The sequence below is a fragment of the Gossypium hirsutum genome, chromosome A05 (genome assembly GCF_007990345.1).
Source record: "Gossypium hirsutum isolate 1008001.06 chromosome A05, Gossypium_hirsutum_v2.1, whole genome shotgun sequence".
NCBI lineage: Eukaryota > Viridiplantae > Streptophyta > Magnoliopsida > Malvales > Malvaceae > Gossypium > Gossypium hirsutum.
Genome location: NC_053428.1, coordinates 22,719,770 through 22,732,025, shown reverse-complemented (window position 1 = coordinate 22,732,025; position 12,256 = coordinate 22,719,770). Strand labels below are relative to the sequence as shown.

At 29.5% G+C, this 12,256-nt stretch overlaps 1 non-coding gene and 2 pseudogenes across 1 annotated transcript; all 3 read right to left on the bottom strand.

Moving 5' to 3' along the window:
• Window positions 1-740: 740 nt before the first annotated feature.
• Window positions 741-2,611, bottom strand: LOC121228887 (serine/threonine-protein kinase SAPK1-like; annotated as a pseudogene).
• Window positions 2,612-3,869: 1,258 nt separating this feature from the next.
• Window positions 3,870-4,699, bottom strand: LOC121228886 (plant cysteine oxidase 2-like; annotated as a pseudogene).
• Window positions 4,700-11,055: 6,356 nt separating this feature from the next.
• On the bottom strand, window positions 11,056-11,127 carry TRNAE-UUC (transfer RNA glutamic acid (anticodon UUC)). The gene has a single exon. It is a non-coding gene; the product is annotated as a tRNA-Glu (tRNA).
• Between the last annotated feature and the right edge of the window lie 1,129 nt (window positions 11,128-12,256).

The following is a 12,256-nucleotide window of genomic DNA, read 5'->3' as shown; positions in this document are numbered from 1 at the left end:
AAAAGGACCTTATTGATTTAACATGGATAATTTTGAGAAATAATAGAATGTTTTGAAGTTTGAGGATCAATTAAAATGAGGATTATAGTTTAGGGACGTATGGTGCAATTAATCTTCTATTAAATTTAAACCAATAACTTCACACAAAGAAAGCAACCCTGAAAAAAGTGTGACATGAATTTGTAACAATTGTTGCAGGAAAGGGAAAAAGAAAAGGCATTACTGAAACACGAAAGATGTAAATCAAACAAATTGCAGCAATGATTGTGAACCTGCAATGATAATTAAGAGCAAGGCAAGACTTTAAGCCGCAGAAAGCCTGGATCTTTTCTTGCCTAAACATTGGGTTCTGACTTTTTTTTGTTTTCCTTAGGCTGAGCAAGATGCGGTTTAATTTAATTGAGGTGAATCATCCATTAGAATTCAGAATGAGACCAGAGTACTTCTAAATTGGGTATCAATTATCCATAAACTATATATTTTGATGTATAAGAGCAATTAGATTTCATATCAGATCAATAATAATACAACAGTTTCAGTTAAAATTACAAGTCTTTGCATTACTCTTACTCCATTCTCAATCACTAATTCCATTCCAACTCCACAATTATAATAACTTGTGAAATAAAGTAATTCAAAAGGGGTCTTCTAGGAGCCAAAATTAGAACAGAGAAGATGAAAAAAAAAAAAAAGCAAATCTTTTGATTGATGATTAGTATATATTTATGTGTGATGATCTGGTTCAGAGTGGGCACACAAAATCACCACTTGACTCTACATCTTCAAGATCTTCATCGCCATCTAAATCATCATCAAGATCCATGCTCCCTCCCAGGAAAATTCCCCGCCCTTGGGGACCTCAGTGGTTTTCATGGCCTCTCGTATTATAGACTGTGCACTTCCAAGCTTTGGGAAGGGTTGTTCACATCATGGCTCTCCCAGTTTCCCCCTTCCTTCAGTTCCATAGGCAAGTTCTTTAAGAACCATGGGTGGCTTTTAATCTCTGTTATACTTATTCTCTGCACCAACAAGAGAGAACAAGATCAATACAAACAATCCTAACAAAGATTGGATGAATATTGGCAGCAATTGGATTAAATGATACCTTTCCAGGATTTTCCACAAATATCCGAGACAGAAGATGCTTGCAGTCCATAGAAACTCGGATATAATCGGGGATTGAGTAGTGGACAGTCAGTATTCTCTGCCATCACCAAATAATCAAGTTAGGGAAGCCTCAAACACATTTGCAGGTTCAATTATGTCCAGTTTTGAGAGAAAGTGAAGGTCAAGGTTTTGTAGAAGCACAAGCACTCACCCCAATTGTCTTTCTAAAGTTTTTTGGATCATCAGGATCTTCAAAAGGATATGCCCCTACTAGCATCACATATAAGGTCACCCCACATGACCAAACATCTGCAATCTAGTTATGGAGGATTAGATATAGATTATGTTACTTAGATCAACAAGTCCGAATATGTAACGAAGGATATTATTACCTCCATACCATTGGACAAATACCAGAGTGGGAACAATGACTACAAAAATGAATAAATACAACATGCTAAGGAAAGAAAACCTGGTATGAACCAATACACACATTAAAGAAAAGGTAATGGACCAGCAATTGTATTGCCAAAACAAAAGAAGATAATATAACTAGAAAACCTAAAAATGTTATACGAATTCCGATAATGAACTGTTGCAATGGAATGTCACTGTAAGTGTTGACACCGATGTGTTTATTTTTTTGTTTCCAAAGCTTTTCATGCATTGAAAACTGTCGGACAGACAATCAAGAACATGAAGGATCGAGAAATAACTATTATTTAACATCTAGTTGTCCACTTTTTCATTGTACCTCATCCTCACCCGAATCGACCAGCATTGCAAATGCGGTCAAAGAGTCTCCCCCTGCAGATACTCCATGACTATGGCTAGATGAGTAGGTTAGACGAACCTGTTAAGGCCAACAGACAACAATTTGGAAGTTGTTAAAATCTTCTGCTTATCATACTCTCAGTTTCCTGCTTCAGGGAGACAAGTATTTTGCTAATTACCAACACTTAAATAAAGAATAAAGTAATGTTTAAAAAGAATAAATTACATAAACATTATTGTCTCTTTCACATTTTTTTTGTTGTTTCCATAATGGGAAAGAAGGGTGGTAAAAAACATCAAGCCTAAAACTATCATAATGGAACGTTGATCATAGCTCATCTAGACAGGGTACAAGACAAGGACGCTGACAAATAAGGAACATGGAATATAGGATACCCTAAACCCACTCTTTGAACTAACATATTGGATCCAATGATCTATGGTTCATGATTCCCTTTGCACATGTTCATCATCTACAACAAAAAACAGGAAAAACCAAAACCCTTTATCCACAATCCATGAATGATATCTGGTCAACATGACAGAGAATCCAATTAAAAACTACGGGAAAAGAAAGAAACCGGAAAGATTCACAGACAGTATGGAGATAATAACCTTCTGCCTCTCTCAATGAACTTAACAGCAAGAGCTCTTGTCCATTTATCTCTAACAGTTTAGCTACACCAAAGTTCCCTGACCCGATATCTTTCAAGATTTCATAACGCTCCATAGTGTCGAATCTTTTTTTTTATATTGAAAACAACAGTATATAACATAAGAACTCCGTCCAAATTGACGCTTTGTTTGAAGTTCAACAGGTTTTATGAACCCCAAGTTGTGGCTTAGAATGACAACCATCATCATCATCGTATCATAAAAAGCTGCAGAGGGTTAAACCTTGTAAGGCCTGTGTGTTTGACTGCAGATAAGCAACATATAGATAAAAAGCACGTGGAACGAATGGTGGAGATTCGATTTAATTGGACAGAAAAAGAATCTAAGGTGAAAGTTCCCTCACAGTGTCGTGTCCGATGGTGTGAAAGGCTACAAAAATTCTTCTCCTACAAAAGAAGAAAAAGACTAATTGATCACTAGCGGCTACTACACGCCAAATCAGGGCGGTAACATTCGCTCCATGTTACTGCTTATAGCTTACGCCTGTTTTACTGCTCTTATAAGTGTTGAATTCAGTTGTGAGATTTTTACATTTCTGATGATATTAGGATGGTATAGGGTAAAACCCTGGAAGCTGGTGCGCTGTGGCTGGAAATTGTGCTATTGAGCAAACAATGACGTGCAAGGTAAGCGAAAAACAAGGGAAAGCACTGATTTAGCATTTTTGTTCTATACTTCATTCAAGATTGTTTCTTATTTATTCAAGAATTGGTTTGTTCAATAATATGAACCGTTTTGGATAATTTCAGCCATTTTGTTTTGTTGGGTTTTCAGGTAGTTGGAAATATAATTTCTATCTTCGTTTTTTTCTTTTTAACCCTCTCTATTTACTTATTTTTTTTAAATCTGGTTTTTTTTTTCTGAGATCATAATATGTGATGTATAGATGGAGATAAAACTACATCAGTATGACATCAGTCGTGACCAATAATGACTTGGAAATTTGGAATCCGCAAGTCCAGTCATAATGGTGCTGAGAAATTTTTTTTCCAATTTTCACCCGGCCTCATTCAAATTCATGGGACTAAAAACCATGGTTCTTTGCTTGTACTGTTGTACGATTTTCAGCGAGGTATCTCGCTCTATTTTCACATAAAGCTAATCTACCACGATTGATATCGTCTACCAGAATTTTCGGCTCCTAACTTGAAATGTTTGTATGTAGGATGTATAAGTGCTTCAGCATAACTTATCTCAATTTTAAAAGTCATTTTTTCATTGTAATTTATGCTTTTCATTTTAATCGATAGTTTGGGCAGGATCCAAAATGTAATTATAGAAGCTGTGGCGAAAATGGGAACTGAATAGATGATTTTTCAGTTTGATGGGTTCGCCCATTATGAGATGCTGGGGTATGTTGTACATGTATACTTCTTTTACAATACTAAACAAAAAGGTTACAGATATACATATATTGAGAATTCTTGTAGATCCAGTTAGCAAAGATCATCATCTGGTACATCAAGTGGAGGACCAAGGTAAGGTGCCCCCTTAACAACCAAGTCACATGGCAGTTTTACTTCTCTTTCCTCAAGCCAAGCATAACCTGGGGATATCGAACATAAACTCGGATGCAATCGATGACATCAAGAAGAGAAATTATAGTATAAATTGAATTCGATGATTTACCAGGAAGAGAAGGGATGGGGAAGTCTAAGAAGTAGGTGGAGGGCCTGCCCAAGTCATCGGAGTAGGGCGGAGATAAGACATCCAAGATAGCACAAGGGTCAGGCTGTGAATGAGTGGATGTTTCCACCGCTCCTTGGGAACAAGACCGATGGTTCACATGGTGCATTGAAGATGCCATCTATTGCTGTGCCTGCTAATCCATCTGCACCGTAGCCACACATGTTTAGTAGTATATTCATAACATCAGCATACCTTTTTTGAACTGATTGAGGTTTCTTATAACTTTTCAATCATTCAACTCTTACTTGTTCTGGGGCTACAAGTCTCCCCACGAACCCAATCGTAGGCTTTGATGCAAACTGAACCATAAAGAAGTTTGCTTAGAACCGTCATCCCGGGATGATCATGTAGAGGAAATGTCCTCCTGGCTGGAAGGCAAAAATTCCCATCTGCACAACAGATTTAACTGATGATTTTAATCTATACAGTTGCATCTACATATAAGTATGTGCATGAAATATGAATAAACAAACAAACAGGGTGTAGCAGTACTCACTGAAATTGGTCACATTCATAGATGTGAATGTAAGTTATTTCAGAAACTCCTTGCCCAGAAATCAACCCATTGCTGTTCATGACCTCGCCTGAACCTGGAGATCCATCCAACCTAAATTCGTCTATGCCAACATCCACAGCTTCAAACGTATCTGCTTGTTTGAAAATGTGTACCCATTAGTCATATCTACCAAACAAACCAACAACATTGTATAAAACCAGACACAAAGTTAAGGAAGTGATTCAGTACTTAAGATGTTTTTGAGGCATTGAATTTGTTGGAAATTTGGAAGCTCTTCCTGGGAAAATACATAATTACAGGCATCATATAGCATTTGTATCTTGCTTTTCTCCATTTTACAGTCCATGTGGAAACTTTTACCTTTCACATCTGTCACGAATATATATATATTAAGAGACCGCCCAGAGAACATTAATAACGTTAAACAAAACCAGGGGGCTTATTTTGACTTTTTTAAAATCAGACAGTGGGCTTTTCTTTCTTCTTTTTGGAACTTTTCAAAGAACAATCAACTTGCACACACAATATTTTGCCCCATGATTATAAATAAAGGATATACAGTTACCAGTTTAGTAATGACATTGTTCAATTTTCTTTTACTAATAATTATATATATATTTGTTTAAAGTTATGTTTAATGTAATAAATTTATTCGATGTGATATTAATATTAGATGAATTTGATTTATACGGAAAAGAAAAATTAGCTTAGCATTTATGGTTTGATGAATTGAGAAATTAAATACTGAAATAATAAATATTAAGAAATTAAGTATTGAAAACTTTATTATTGGATTTAAGATATAAATTTTATTTTATATATTACTTAAAATTGACATTGGAATATAACTAGATTGTTCGATAAATATAGATTTTAAATTATAAAAATTTTATTCTATATTTTATCCTTAATTTTTAAACATTTCATTTTGTTCTAACAAAAAATTAAATTTGAAAGTAAAATTTTTATGGGATAATATAATATTAAATATAAAGTTTATAGGATAATATATTATTAAAATAAATAAAATTAAATTAAATTAATTAAAAATATTCTCCGTTGAATGATAAGTAGTTCTTATTTACTTATTAAATTTCACATTTTTTTATAAAAAAAATTATCGAATTATTTTAATTTTGTATTATCAAACATATATAAAAAATTAAATCAATCAAAATTAATTTTGTCAATGATTTATCAAATAGGCCATAATTGGATGCAATTTACTAGGAGAAAATATAAAAACTCCCTTATCAAAAATTAAAAAAAAACTCTAATTATTTTAATAAATTTATAGATTTAAAAACAAATGGGATACTAAAAACCTACCCACTAATAATAAATAACTAGATGTAAAAATAACCATTCACCTTTATTTAAAAACAAACAATCATGTGTATTTTTTTAACTTTATTCTTTAAGTTGTTATCTGTTTTTTTATACAATATTTAGAATTATTTATGATCTCTCATCAACTTTTAAAGTAAGAAGAAATGTGTTTCAATGTTGTACTGACAAAAATACCGATGTCAATCAAACTAAAATTCAATCAACAAAAACAATCATATTATTTTATAAACATAATTATAATTATTTTTGTTAAACATTATTATTAAAAAATGTTTTTTTCTCATGTGGGATGAGTTTTAGATATTTTAATATTAATTCCCCACCTCAAACGAAATTAGAAGGATTTGAAGCAAATCATTACCAAAAATAATATTTCTAGAATGAAAGAAAGAAAAAGCCTCTAACATACATACGGGCTGGCCCCCATAAGATTCCATTTCCACCTGTTTTTGCGCCGTAAAGAATACAGTCCACATGGCTCAAACAGGAGTGCTAGGATTGCAATATCTTTTTAACTTTTTTGTGGACTCATTAAATAGATTTACAGCATCCAAGAGATGCCTCCAAAGGTTTAAAACCATTGCCTTTGTTTTTCCTGTCTATTGATATTGGCAGTTGCCACTATTAAAATGTTAATTTGGAGATATTTTTTTTTTATCATTTCAATGCTTTCTTTTAGATTAATCAATGGTTAAATGGAATCTCGTAAGTTTATTTCTTTACTCTTTTTCACAAATAACAAAATGGTGTTTTAGAAGCAACTGCCACTTGAATATTACACAAAACGTCCTTCACTGAAAATAGTATTATTTTTAGTTAAAGAAAAAAAAACATAGCATAAATTAAGATAATGTTGGATGCATAGAGATATTCACTGTATCAGCCTTAACAACATTAAGCATAAAATCAGGGACATCAATATAAATAGCCTACCAAACATTAGAGTTCATAAAAGGTCAGTTCCTAAGAAAACTATACCTACTTCCTTTTCTAGCAAAAGTGTCAGTATATCAGTTTCTTTTTTAGAAAATATGAAGAATTCAACTATTTAAAAATGTTTCCGTCTAGTAATCATCAATAATACAATCAACTACTCCTAAGAAATTTAATAATAACAGTTGCATCAATTTCAATAATTAGATGAGAAATGTTAGGATTTTTTATTTAAATAATCTAAATAATTTAATTAAGTATTAAAATAACCCATTTTTTAATTAAACATCAAAATGACCTGAAATCTACCGTAAAAGTTGGTGGAGACAAATTATATGACGCCACTAACTTGCCACGTCAACAGAGAGCATAAAAAAATTAATTTTTTGATGTAGCCATGTAAAATGGTGCTATCTATATAAATACCATTGAAATACTGTAAGTTCTGAAAAAATTAGAGACTTAAAAATAATTTTTTATTTTCTGGTGGAGTCAACTTAAATGGCGCCACACCACACCTGACACCCTTCTTTCGCTTTTTTTTTTCACTTTTTTTTTAACTTTTGTCTTTTTCTTTATTTTTTTTTCTTTTTTTTAAGTTTTATATTTTTTCTTATTTTATTTTGTTTATTTATTTTTTGTTATTAATTTTAAAATATTTGAAATGTTTTATAATATATATTTTTTAAAATTTTAAATATTATTTTTAAATTATTTTTTAAATTTTGAATATTATTTTTTAAAATTATGTCTTATAAATTTTAAAAATATATTTTTGAAATTAATTTTTCTAAATTTTAAATTTTAAATATATTATATTTCTAAATTTTAAATTTTAAAAATATATTATTTTTCTAAATTTTTGAAATTATGATTTTAATTATTTTTAAAGATATTTAAACCTTTTTAAAATAAATTTTATAAAAATTTTATTTAAAAATTTTAAATTTTTAAATATTATTAAAATAATATTTAAAATTTAAAAATAATATTTAAAATTAAAAAATAATTTCAAAAAAAATTTATAAGAAATAATTTCAAATATATATTTAAAATTTAAATATATATTTTTGAAATTATTTTATTTTGTTTAAAAATATATTTTTAAAAATATATTTAAAATTTAAAATTTAGAAAAATTAATTTCAAAAATATATTTTTAAATTTTATAAGACATAATTTTAAAAAATAATATTCAAAATTTAAAAATAATTTAAAAATAATATTTAAAATTTTAAAAAATATATATTATAAAACATTTCAAATTTTTTAAAATTAATAACAAAAAATAAATAAAATAAATAAACAAATAAAATAAGAAAAAATATAAAACTTAAAAAAGAAAAAAATAAAGAAATAGACAAAAATTAATAAAAAAGTAATAAAAAAAGTGAAAAAAAGGTGTCAGGTGTGGCCTGGTGGCGCCATTTAAGTTGGCTCCACCAGAAAATGGAAAATTATTTTCATGTCTCTTATTTTTTCAAAACTTGCAGTATTTCCATGGTATTTATATAAGTGACGTCATTTTACGTGGCTCCACTAAAAAATTAATTTTTTTATGCTCCCTGCTGACATGGCAAGTTGGTGGCGCTATATAATTTGGCTCTACCAACTTTTACTGTAGATTTTAGATCATTTTGGTGTTTAATTAATTATTTAGGTTATTTAAATAAAAAAGCCGAAATGTTAACTTCTTTCGTGAGTATTAATCCAACACGAAGGACCCATAATTTGATTACCTTATTTGATGTTGACCCCAAAAAAGGATTGGAATCCACAATCCATTCCCCTCATGATTACAGATTATAGGACAAATACTAATTTGTGACACTCCACAATAATCCGATCATTGAGTCTTAATGCGTGATGTCACATTATATTGTTGAGGCAATTTAAACTATTTCGAATTAATAATCCAAACAATTTGTTATTAATTCATAATCATCACCACACAATCACAATTAAACATATTAACATAACATTACAATGCTAAATGATCTCATATACGGTATTTTAGGGTTAAACGAGGTCAAATATGGAGTTAAAATTTGAATCCAAACTCTTTTGATCAAATTTCAGCATGATATCCCGAGACAAGTATCTCCATGTCTTAAGATAGACTGCATTTTATTTTTAGAATTTTAGCTTTGATATTAGCATGTCTCGAAACAAGACTCCTTAAATCTCAAGACAAGCCTTCCCTATTTTGTTTTCGATGTTATGATGTCTTGAGACAATGGCCTGGTCTTGAAACTTGGAACATAGAAAAACTAATTTAGGTTTGATGTTTACTCATCTCGAGACCATGGCATTCATGTCTCGCGAGCTTGCTATTATTGTCTCAGGACATTTACCCAAAAATACATGAATTGGTCATTTTTGTTCAAAGTATCTCGATACCATCCTATCAAAATGTCAAAAATACAAACGTTCCAACAAGTAGATAATGCCAAAACATTTCCTAAATAATCCTAAAGTTATGTTAAGCTAAAGCACATCCAATTGACTTGTAAAACCACAATCAATAAATTAAAGTCATGGCATTTCATATATCTCATTTCAATACTAATTAATAAATAGTTGAATTAATTAAATACAATTTAAACCAATTAGAGATTCAACCAGTACCAACTCAACAACCATTTTAACATAAATCAACCTAATGCATGCATATTTAACTTGTATAATTGCATTCAACGCCTAAAGGTAAGGACATTTATTCCAACACAACTAACTTAATTAAACTAACTGCTAATTTATACACAACTAGCTATTCAACGAAAGTTACTCCGACAAATCTTTCTATTTATTTATCTATTTATATATCTATCAAAAGATAAGTGGAATCCAAAATCATTCAACCAATCACCAAAGCATACAACTTTATCATATTTATAAAACAAAATGACATAAAAACTTTAAAACACTTCCTAATTCCTTAGGTACATGCCACTAATAAGCAAACGTAAAAAAACATTATAATTGATGGCTAAGCTGAGTATCTACTGCTTGGATGCTAACAAGACCACGAATACACCAAGAACCTAAGTCAGGTCTACGCAGTAGATACAATCATATGCTGAGTATTGAATACTAGATAGTACTAACATAATTTAAATTCAAAAGTAAAAAATTATTAAGCTAGTCAAATATAACAAATACATTAAATTAAAATATTAATAATATCAATATATTATTTCGTTACATCAATTTCAGTATCAAAATTATTTAATAATCATTTTAGCACGATTATCATCACATCTCAAATTCAGAATGACCTTTTATGAGCAAAATCAACTTAGTACTTGATTGCCAAGATCATAATGACATTTTATCAACAAATCAAAATATCATATCACTTTTAGAATCAAAATATTATATCAGATTGGTGATCGAATTGGTTAGACTATTGATTTATATGGTTCAATTAAATGAATCATTAAAAACATAAAAAAAGCGATTCAACTGGTTTGTTTGCCTGTTCAATCAGTTTATATCAGTTCGCAAGTTAATAAGTATGATGCTTCTATTCGGATTGGTATCTTGATAGGCTTCTAGTCCAATTAGCCGGTCCGATTAGATTCAAACAACCATGACTCTAGGTCTTTACACTTCGTACATTTAAAATTTAGTCATCTAACTTTTGTTTTCAAGAATTTAATCTCTGTACCTTATGACTTTAAAAATTAATTTTCAAATTATATGCAACCACATAACGTTTTAATTAAAAAGCTAACGGTATTAACTATTTGAAATAATTTTAAAAAATTATAAAAATATAGAGACCAAACGATATTTGAAATTAAATTATAAAGATTAAATCTCAAAATTAAACAATTTTGGCCTAAAATTGAAATTAAAGTATAAGAATTAAATCTCAAATTTAAGCATATTAAAAGGACTAAAGTTGAAAATTAACCGATCTACAAAATGAAAAAGAAAGAAAAAAAGCTGGTGGTGTGTGCCACGTGTCAGTAAGAGTAAAGGACAGCAATAAAAATTTAAAAGAATTCCATTGCCGGGAATTGAACCCGGGTCTCCTGGGTGAAAGCCAGATATCCTAACCACTGGACGACAATGGATGGTTGTTTGGCGGTTATAACAAATAAAACTAATATTATTGTCTTTAAAATGGACAGAAATTCAGTATGGAACGACATGCTGTTTTGGTTTCCAACCATACAAATCAGATGCTTAATTTCTGAATATCTTAAAACTCATCTAACTTGATTTGATTGAAACAAAAAGACAATTAATAACACAAATCTCCATACTGCCTTAATTATCATATCTAAAACCATCCTTAATTGCTAATAAACTCGGGAAAATAAGCAATGAAAAACAAAATAACACGCAACATTAGTTTACTCGTTGAAACTTTTTAAAGATCATATCTTATTTCTGTTTCTTTATCAGTTAAACTTGTTTATGGTTGAAAGAGGAATAACAAGACAAATTCATGATAATAGAGATTGTAATTAACATTTAACTGAACACAACTTAGGATTGGAGAGGGCTTATCTTGCTATGTTCTAACTCCACCTTAGATTTGAGTTAATTATTTATTTTTTTAAAGGTTATTAACGAGGTTTCATTTGAAGTGTGTTCAGTTCGATTTTTAGACAAAAATTAAATTGAATTAGCCCATTTAATTTTTCACTTCAAATCAAAATCGAAATCATATAGAATAAAAACCAAAATATTTAAACTTGATAATTGCGGTTCGATTCGATAATTTTACTAAATATGGGCTTGGTAAAAAAAATAATATCACCTTCTTTTGGACCCAAAAAAATCTAATATTACAAATTTTTTTATACAACAATCATAATATATGTTCTAGATTCATTTATAAATTAATATCATAATCATCAATAAGACTATTTAAATAAACATATTAAGTTAAGCTATTAAGTTGATAAATAATTTAAAGTTGTTAAAAGGAAAGCTAATACATAAATGATCAGTATACCTATTATTTTTGTGTCATTTTTTTAATTAGTTTAATTAATTATAACTGACTGGTTACAGGTATAATTCATTTAATTCATAACTATCAAGCATATATAGTTGTGAAAAGTTGTTTCTTTTTTAAATGAAATATTATAAAATTTAATAAGCTATTTTCTTAAAATTAAAATTATGCTTATAATTATTATATTTATCTTTTTGCATGATCCTAACTAGTTGTTTATAATAATAATAATAGGG